Here is a 7122-nt window from a genome sequence, read left to right on the forward strand (position 1 = left end):
ACCCGAAACTCTTTGGTCCACAGGCCGACACTCTAAACACTGAGCCAAACCAGCCAGGGTGGTCCTATTTTCTTTTACTGAAGTGTTAACATAGGAAATGTCCAAACCTGTAGAGAATTTTTATGAGTTTATTTGAGCCAAACTGACAACATATGCTGGGAGGCAAGATCTCAAATATTCTGGAAAATAACAGTTTTGCAGCTTCTTTTATGCATTTGAAATTAAGGAGGGAATGTAAAGAAGATTACATGAAGGTAGGAGAAAACAATGCAAGGACTGGATTACAGGATAGTTAAGATTATGTGCTCTCTTCCTGAAAGTGGCCAGAGGTGACCTCTGAAAATGGTTTGCTAGTCACTTGACCCAGAAAACCCCTCAAAATCATGCAAATCAAGAGGTTAAAGCCCTGGCCAGTTTGGCTCAGCGGTTAGGGCGTCTGCCTGCGGTCCAGAGAGACCCGGGTTCGGTTCCCGCTAAGGGCATGTACCTCGGTTGCAGTTTGTCCCCGGCCCTGGTCGGTCGTGCGGGAAGCAGCCACTCGATGTGTTCCTTTCACGTCGATGTTTCTCTCTCTATATATATTCCTCTCTCTCCCTCCCACTCTACCTGAACAAAAAATGGAAAAATGTCTTCGGGTGAGGATAAAAAAAAAAAAAAGAGGTTAAAGTCTTCATATACACTTTAAGAACACCCATGAAACTGCCCAGGCCATCAAGGGTATGTATATTCGAAAAGCCACCAAGTATCTGAAGGATGTCACTTTACAGAAGCAATTTGTGCCATTCCCTTGTCACACTGGTGGAGTTGGTAGGTATGCCCAGGCCAAATAGTAGCGCTGTATGTAGGGTCAGAGGTCCAAAAAGAGTGCTAAATTTTTGCTGCACATGCTTAAAAATGCAGAGAGTAATGCTGAACTTGAGAGTTTAGATGTAGATTCTCTGGTCATTGGACACATCCAGGTGAACAAAGTTCCCAAAATGCAGCATAGAATCCACAGAGCTCAAGGGCAGATTAACCCATACACAAGCTTTCCCTGCCACATGGAGATGATCCTTACTGAAAAAGAGTAGACTGTGCCTAAACCAGAAGAGGAGGTTGCACAGAAGAAAAAGATATCTGAGGAAAAACTCAAGAAACAAAACTTATGGCCTGGGAGTAAATAAATTCAGCATAAAATAAATACTCATAAAAGAAAAAAATATATATTTGGTCCTCTCTTCCATGCCTACATGGTCAATTAATATTTGACCAAGGAGGCAAGAACATAAAATGGAGTAAAGACAGTTTATTCAACAAATGGTGTTGGGAAAATTGAACAGATAACATGCAAAAAAAACAAAAACAAAACTAGACCGTCTTCTTACACCACACACAAGAATAAACTCAGAATAGCCTTGGCCGGTTTGGCTCAGCGGTTAGAGCGTCGACCTGCAGTCCTGAGAGACCCAGGTTCGGTTCCCGCTAAGGGCACGTACCTCGGTTGCAGTTTGTCCCCGGCCCTGGTCGGTCGTGCGGGTGGCAGCCACTCGATGTGTCCCTTTCACATCGATGTTTCTCTCTCTCTCTCTGTTCCTTTCTCTCCCTCCCACTCTACCTGAACAAAAAATGGGAAAGTGTCCTCGGATGAGGATAAAAAAAAAAAAAAGAATAAACTCAGAATAAGTTAAAGACTTCAATGTAAGACTCGAAACCATAAAACTCCTAGAAGAAAACATAGGCAATAAAATATCAGACATCTCTCTTAGTAATATTTTTTCTGATCTATTTTCTCGGGCAGCCCTGGCCAGTTTGGCTCAGCGGTTAGAGTGTCGGCCTGCGGTCCAGAGAGACCCGGGTTCGGTTCCCGCTAAGGGCACGTACTTCGGTTGCAGTTTGTCCCCGGCCCTGGTCGGTCGTGCGGGTGGCAGCCACTCGATGTGTCCCTTCACGTCGATGTTTCTCTCTCTCTCTCCCTTCCTCTCTCTCCCTCCCACTCTATCTGTACAAAAAATGGAAAAATATCCTCGGGTGAGGAAAAAAAAAAAGATGAGTTATTTTCTCGGGCAAAGGAAACCAAAGGAAAAATAAACAAATGGGACTACATCAAACAAAAAAAGGGTTTTTTTTGTTGTTGGTAATTCTCACCCAAGGACATTTTTTCCATGATTTTTAGAGGCAGTGGAAGGGAAGGGGGGGAGAGAGAGAGAGAGAGAGAGAGAGAGAGAGAGAGAGAGAGAGAGAGACATCGATGTGAGAGACACACATTGATTGGTTGCCTCCTCCCACATGCCCTGTCCAGGGCTAGGGATAGAATCTGCAACCTAGGTACATGCCCTTGAACAGGAATCAAACACGATAGTCTCCAGTGCTTGGGCCAGTGCTCTAAACCTCTGAGCCACACTGACCAGGGCAAACTAAAAAATTTTTGCACATCAAATGAAGCCATAAACAAAATGAAAGACAAGCAACTGAATGGGAGAACATATTCACCAATGATACATCTGATGAGTTAATATCCAAAATTTATAAAAAATTCATACAACTCAACACCATTCAAACAAACAATCCAATTTAAAAAATGGGTAAAGGACCTGAATAGACACTTCTCCAAAGAGGACATATAGATGGTCAATAGACATATGAAAAGATACTCAATATCACTAATCATCAAAAACCAATGAGATATCACCTCACACCTGTCAGAATGGCTATCAACAAGTGTTGATGAGGAACGTGAAGAAAAGGGAACCCTTGTACACTATTGATGAGAAAACAGATTGGTATAGCCACTATTAAAAACAGTATGGAGTTCTTAGAAAACAAAAAATGGAACTGCCTTATGACCCAGTGATTCCACTCTTGGGTATATATCCTAAGAAACTCAAAACAGTAATTTGAAAGAATATATGCAATCCTATATTTATTGCAGCATTATTTATAATAGCCAAGCTATAGAAGCAACCCAAGTGCCCATCAATAGACGAGTAGATAAAAATGTGCTGCTCCATATATACAATGGAATGTTACTTGGCCATAAAAAAGAATTAAATCTTATCATTTCTGATATCATGGATGAACCTAAAGTTTATTTGCTAAGTGAAGTAAGTAATCCAGAAAAAAACAAATACCATATGATTTCACTTATACGTAGAATCTAAAGAACAATGTAAATGAACGAACAAAACAAAAACAGACTCATAGATACAGAGAACAGACTGATGGTTGCTAGTTGGGAGGAGGTTTGGGGGGCTGGGTGAAAAAGGTAAAGAAATTGAGAAGTACAACTTAGTGGTTACACTAAGTTATGGGGATGTAGAGTACAGCACAGAAAATGTAGTCAATAATGCCCTGGCCGGGCCCTGGCCAGCTTGGCTCAGCGGTTAGAGCGTCGGCCTGCGGTCCGGAGAGACCCGGGTTCGGTTCCCGCTAAGGGCACGTACTTCGGTTGCAGTTTGTCCCCGGCCCTGGTTGGTCGTGCGGGTGGCAGCCACTCGATGTGTCCCTTCACGTCGATGTTTCTCTCTCTCTCTCCCTCCCACTCTACCTGAACAAAAAATGGAAAAGTATCCTCGGGTGAGGATAAAAAAAAAAAAAAAAAAAAAAAAATAATGCCCTGGCCGGTTTGGCTCAACAGGTAGAGAGAGCGTCGGCCTGTGGTCCCAAGAGACACAGGTTCGGTTCCCGCTCAGGGCATGTACCTTGGTTGCAGTTTGTCCCTGGCACTGGTTGGGTCGTGCAGGTGGCAACCACTCAACGTGTCCCTTTCACGTCGATGTTTCTCTCTCCCTCCCACTCTATCTGAACAAAATATGGAAAAAATGTCCTCGGGTGAGGATAAAAATATATATATATATGTAGTCAATAATATTATAGTAATTATGTATGGTGCCAAGTGGGTACTGGAATTATTGGAACACTTTGTAACGTATATAATTGTCTAACAACTATGATGTACACCTAAAACTAATACAAAATAATATTGAATGTAAACTGTTATTGAACAAAATAAATAAAAATTAGAAATGTTGTCCTGGCTAATGTGACTTAGTTGGTTGGGCATCATCCCATGCACCAGGAGGTTGCTAGTTTGATTCTCAGTCAAGGGCACATGCCTGGGTGGCAGGCTCCATCCCTGGTAGGGGTTGTGCAGGAGGCAGCTGATTGATGTTGCGCTCTCACATTGCCACTTCTTTCTCTCTCTCCCTTTTCCTTTTTCTCTCTCTGAAAATCAAGAAACTATTCTTTAGGGGGAAAATGCTAAAAAAAGATTTGTGCTCTCTTGAGAGTAGTTATGGTTTATTTCAAAGGTGTGTTAACCTAGATGTACAGAAACAATGGATAGGGCTTGCTTACGGCAGATAAACCATTTACTAAAAAGTTACAGTCCCAGGGCTTGACTACCCACCACGACCTGGCTAGTTAGGAATTTATGATTAGATCACCCTGTGAAGTTATTTGCCTTTTTTTTTTTAATCCACAAAAGTTTTTGCACAATGCTATTCTAATTTTAATTGGGAATGAAAACAAGTATTTAACAGCTATTACATAGAGGAGGAAAAAGTCCTGAGACAGATTTTCTTTTGATTTGCCACATGCTGTGTCATAGAGTAATGCTTACTTATTCTTTCACTGAGAAAATATCCATGGAGTTTGTACAAGGTTCTGAGTTTGGCAGTGAGGAATACAAGGCTAAATGGGAAACAGAACCTATCTTCAATTGATGATCTACTAAGGGAGATTATAAACATGTAAATAATTAATGTTAAGCAGAATGCTCTAAGTCAAAATCACAGTACAGGTTATTTTTGGAGGAAATCATACTTATGTTCTAAACATAAACACACATGTTTAGAATTTAGCCATAAATAGACCAAAGATGGGTTTAGGCAAAAATAGAAGATTTATTTATATTGCATTGACCATTTTATTTACAAATATCCGAGACATTTTCTAAAATATAAATCTTATTATTCCCTTGAAGGCCAGTATTTCACTTCATGAAATGCCAGGATTCATCTTATTTGAAGTGTTAAGTAGTAAGCGTTTTGCCATTCTTCAGATTTATCTGGTATTTTAGAGAATTAAATATTTTAACAAAATCAATAGTCACATAACCAATTGGAAGATCATAGAGAGCAGAGTGTGATCAGGAGTAGCACCTTGGTATTTAAGTACATAAAGATACTCAATAATTCAAAGATTCTTAAATTTCTTCTTTGAAATTGAAAGATATATGATCTCTTTTTAAAAAATGTTTTTTATTGACTTTTAAAGAGAGAGAGAAAGGGAGAGAGAGAGAGAGAGAGAGAGAGAGAGAGAGAGAGAGAGAGAGAAACATCAATGAGAAAGAACATTGATTGGCCACCTCCTGCATGCCCCCTACTGGGGATTTGGCCTACAACCTGGGCTTGTGCCTTGACTGTGAATTGAACCAGTGACCTCTTGGTGCATGGGTCGACGCTCAACCACTGAGCCATACCGGTCTGGCAAAAGATACATAATTTTGAATGAGAAGATAATAAATTTATCCAGTGTTTCAACCTAATGCTGATTGATGTCTCACCCTTTAAAAAATGTGTTGTAATTTTCCTATTGGTTTAGAATTTAAACCAATGAGAAAGGTGGAAATCTTTTTTTAAAAAAAAAATATTTTTTCTTTATTGATTTTAGAGAGAGAAGAAGAAAGAAGAGAGAGATGGAAACATCAATGACAGAGAACATTGATTGGCCGCCTCTTGCATGCCCCCCACTGGGGGTCGGGCCAACAACCTGGGCATGTGCCCTGACCGGGAATTGAACCAGCGACCTCTTGGTGCGTGTGTTGATGCTCAACCACTGAGCCACACCAGCCAGGCAAAAGGTGGAAATCTTTTAAAATACTATTCACAAAGGCAGGCTGTCTGGCACCGTGAATGCTGAGTAAAAAGATTGTTTTGTTCTTCACTTGAGTCGGACTTTTAGAACATGACAGTATTGGTGTTTTTATTGATGTAGTAAGCACCACTTAAAAAATAATCAGCCTGGGTGATGTCTTAGTGGTTTGACATATATTTTCCAATGTTAAGAACACTTTATTTCTTATTGTTCAGACTTAAGATGTGATAAATCCTTAACAATGTTCAAAGGAAAATCAAGAATTTAAAAAATATGTTTTTATTGAATTTTTAGAGAGAGAAGAAGGGAGAGAGACAGAGATAGAAACATCAATAAGAGAGAATCATCAATCGGCTGCCTCCTGCATGCTCCCTAGTGGAGATCAAGCCCGAAACCCGGAATCTGCCCTGACCAGGAATCGAACCAGGCTCTCTGTCCATGGGATGATGCTCAATCCACTGAGCCAGACGGGCCAGGCAGGAAAATCAAGAATTTAAATGCCAGTTTTTATGGCCATGGTGAATATTTCATATGAACAAAATTAATATTAATTTGCTAGGTTTGTTTGAAGTTTATAATTACCAGGGTTTGTTAAAATTAAAAACAAAACTGAGATCAACCTTGAAGTTTGCCTGAGCAGACAGAACCAATTTAGTCATACAGATAAAGCTTAATTTAGCTTATTATTCAAGACTAATTTGACCTTGGTCATTTCTTGCTTATGCTTTTGGAAATCCTAAACAAACTTGAATGGTTTCCCAAGGTTGATATGAAATAACTACTGAAAATTCTAATATTTTAACCAGTCACTGTGAAGAATCAACAGTCACTGCTTTCTCACTATATAAGCTGCTTTATAAAAATATATCTCTGAGCCTCATTCCAAGTTCTGGCTTGAGTGCTCCCAGTTTGCAAACTGTCTTTCTGGTGTATGCATAGTAACTTTTTACTAATTACTACTTCAACCATTCATTGCTTTTTCTTTGGCTATTTCTGAACCTTTAACAGGTTTCTTCATTTGTAAAGTGGCATGTATCACAGTTACTAGTCTCTTTTAACAGCTGTTCAGAGGCAGAGTTAATATTAGGTTCTCAGCAATAGCTATTTACAACTTAAGATTCTGGGTACTTGAAAATATTTGCTGTTTTAAAATTAATAAAAGCATTAATAAAGGTGTTCGATAATTTTTTAACATTGGAACTCAGAGGATCTTTAAAAATACAAAAAGATCACAAAAAAGAAAAAAATTTTTTGTGTGTATGGAAATTT

The 7122-nt window shown here is 39.5% G+C and overlaps 1 pseudogene; it reads left to right on the forward strand.

Moving 5' to 3' along the window:
• Positions 1 to 342: 342 nt before the first annotated feature.
• LOC118623895 lies at positions 343 to 1163 on the forward strand (annotated as a pseudogene).
• Positions 1164 to 7122: the final 5959 nt, after the last annotated feature.

Source organism: Molossus molossus, unplaced genomic scaffold (genome assembly GCF_014108415.1).
Source record: "Molossus molossus isolate mMolMol1 unplaced genomic scaffold, mMolMol1.p scaffold_m16_p_1, whole genome shotgun sequence".
NCBI lineage: Eukaryota > Metazoa > Chordata > Mammalia > Chiroptera > Molossidae > Molossus > Molossus molossus.